A 3,288-nucleotide genomic window follows, 5' to 3' on the forward strand; every position below is an offset into this window, starting at 1 on the left:
ACTTCACTTTCACTTTTCGCTTTCATGCATTGGAGAAGGAAATGGCAACCCACTCCAGTGTTCTCGCCTGGAGAATCCCAGGGACGGGGGAGCCTGGTGGGCTGCCGTCTATGGGGTCGCACAGAGTCGGACACGACTGAAGTGACTTACCAGCAGCAACAGCAGAATATATAAGAACTCTTTACAATTCAAGAATAAAAAGATAACCTACTTCATAAATGGGCAACTATCTGAAACAGGCAAAGATATATAAATGGCCAATAAGCACATGAGAAAACTTTCAATATCACCAGCCATCACAGAAATATAAATCGAAACCAAAGGAGATACTGCGTCCTACCCTCTATGAAAGATGGAAAGTAACAAGTGTTGGTGAGGACATGGAGAAATTAGAACTCTCATACATGGCTGGTAGGAATGCAGAATCTTTCCAAGCAGCTACTTTGGAAAGCAGTTTGGCAGTTCCTAACATAGTTAAACATAGATTTTACCTTATGACCCAGCATATCCACTCCTAGGTGTATGCCCAATAGATATGAAAGCATATTTCTATATAAAAACATAACATAGAAGTATTATTATTATATATATATTTTCCTTTATTTTACTTTACAATACTGTATTGGTTTTGCCATACATCAACATGAATCTGCCACGGGTGTACATGTGTTCCCAATCCTGAACCCCCCTCCCCCCTCCCCCTCCCTCCCCATACCATCCCTCTGGGTCATCCCAGTGCACCAGCCTCAAGCATCCTGCATCGAACCTAGACTGGCGATTCATTTCTTACATGATATTATACATGTTTCAATGCCATTCTCCCAAATCATCTCACCCTCTCCCTCTCCCACAGAGTCCAAAAGAAAGATGGTAACGATAACCCTGTATGCGAGACAGCAAAAGAGACGCAGATGAATAGAGTAGTAGTATTTTTTAAATTTCACTGAAGTATAGTTGATTTACAATGTTTGGTTAATTTCTTCTATAAAGCAAAAAGATTCAGTTATACATATATGTACCTTTTAATATTCTTTTCCATTATGGTTTATCACAAGATATTAAATACAGTTCCCTGTGCTATACAGTAGGACTCTATTGTTTGTCCGTCCTATATATAATAGTTTGCATCTTATAGCAGTATTATACACAACTGCCAAAGAATGAAAATAATCCAAATGTCCATTAACTGATAAACAAACAAAATGTTGTGTATTCATATGATAGGATGCTATTTGACTATAAAGAGGCATGGAGTACTGATTCATCCTATGACAAAGATGAATATTGCAAATATACTCACTGAAAGAAGCCAGACACAAATGACTGTGTATTATATGATTCCATTTATATGAAGTTTCCAGAACAGGCAAATCTATAGAGACATAAAGTGGATTAATGGCTGCCCAAGACTGGATTTTTGTAGGGGAAATTGAGAGTGACTGCTGATGGGTATGTGGTCTCCTTTGGGGGTGATGAAAATGTCTAAAACTGATTTGATAATGGTCGTACAGTTCCACAAATATATGAAAATCCATTGACTAGTACCCTTTAAACGGGTGAATTGTATGGTGTGTGAATTGTATATCAATAAAGCTGTTGTCTATAAGAAAAAAGAATGTTTCTTGGAGGTACAGCTGTCAACACTGGTGATAGCTGAGATTTGGGGAGTGAGGACTAGGAGGGCAGAAAGCATGATTCCCAAATCCTGGCAGCTTCTGTGGAGAGGAACGACTAGGGGAAGGAGGGTTTTCTTTGTTTTTCTTTTTGCGTTTGTTTGTTCATGAGGAAGGCCAGCTTTGAGACTTGAGATTTCTGCTGTGGACATATAAAGTGAGGTGCCTGTCGAATATCCCAAAGAGGTAGTAAGTAGATAGTTGAACATGATGCCAGAACTCTGAGGAGCAACTCTTGACTATAGATGGGATTTAGGTAACAAGTAAGTTCATCTGAAAGGATGACAACAGAGAGAAAGAGTTTGTTAATGAGGCTCAGGTTGGGATGGGGTAGAGGGGAGGCAGCCAGCCAAGGAGGCAGGAAGTGGGAGAGGGTGGGGTCCTTGAGCCCAGGTGACCAGGATGATGGTAGTTCAGAGGTGGGGACCCCAGACCAGAGTGGATTGAGAAGGGGTGTGCAGAAAAGCAGTGGAAGCAGTGAGGCAGCTGTTTCTAGAAATTCTGATGAGCCACACTCTGGGGGAAATTGCTCCTGGATCATTTCCTGCTTGGCTGAAACACCAAGTGCTGGTAGGGTTTGAGGTCATCTCTTCCATGGGGCCAACTCTTATGGGTGTAATTCCTGTATCTGGGACACTACCCATTGTAGGTAGAGGTGAGGCAGGAAGGTGGTGCTGGGCTGGAGTCCAGAGAAGGGTCCTCAGACTTTGTACTGTTTGTCCTCTGATGATTTTGATTTTCTTTTATTATTTTGATTGGGAGAAAGCTGAGAGAATGATTTTATTGACATGATTTTTTTGAAATTTAGGTTGAATTGTTTAAAAGATCTTTTATTTGAGCTGGAAAAGGTGTGGAGAAAAGGGAACCCTCCATCACTGTTGGTGGGAATGTAAATCAGTATAGTCACTTTGGAAAGCAGTGTGAAAGTTCCTTAAAAAACTAAAAATAGAGCAACTGAGCAACAACAAGAGCTACTATATGACTGAACACTCCAATCTCTGGGCATATATTTGGAAAAGACAAAAACTCTCCTGTGAAAAGATACATGCCTCCCATCATTCATAGCAGCACCATTTACAATTTGCCAGGACATGAAAGCAACCTAAATGGTCGTCGACAGATGAATGGATAAAGAAGATGTGGTCCATATATACAACAGAATATTATTCTGCCATAAAAAAGAAGGAAATATTGCTATTTGCAGCAACATGGATGGCCCTAGAAAATATCATATTAAGTGAAGTAAGTCAGAGAAAGACAAATATCATATGATATCACTTATATGTGGAATCTAAAAAAATGATACAAAGGAACATATTTGCAAAGAGAAATAGACTCACAAAGTAAACAAACTTATGGTTATCAAAGGGGAAGAGAGTCGGATAAATTGCGAATTAGAGATTAACAGGTACAAACTACTATATATAAAAGAGATAACCAACAAGGCTCTACTGTATAGCACAGGAAATGATATTCAATATCTTAAAATAACCTATAATGGAAAAGAATCTGAAAAAGGATATATGTATATGTATAACTGAATCACTTTGCTATAACGAGAAACTAACCTAATTTGGTGAATGAACTGTACTCCAATGAAAAATTAAGAAAGTTA

This window comes from Oryx dammah, unplaced genomic scaffold (assembly GCF_014754425.2).
Source record: "Oryx dammah isolate SB20612 unplaced genomic scaffold, SCBI_Odam_1.1 HiC_scaffold_10, whole genome shotgun sequence".
Lineage (NCBI taxonomy): Eukaryota > Metazoa > Chordata > Mammalia > Artiodactyla > Bovidae > Oryx > Oryx dammah.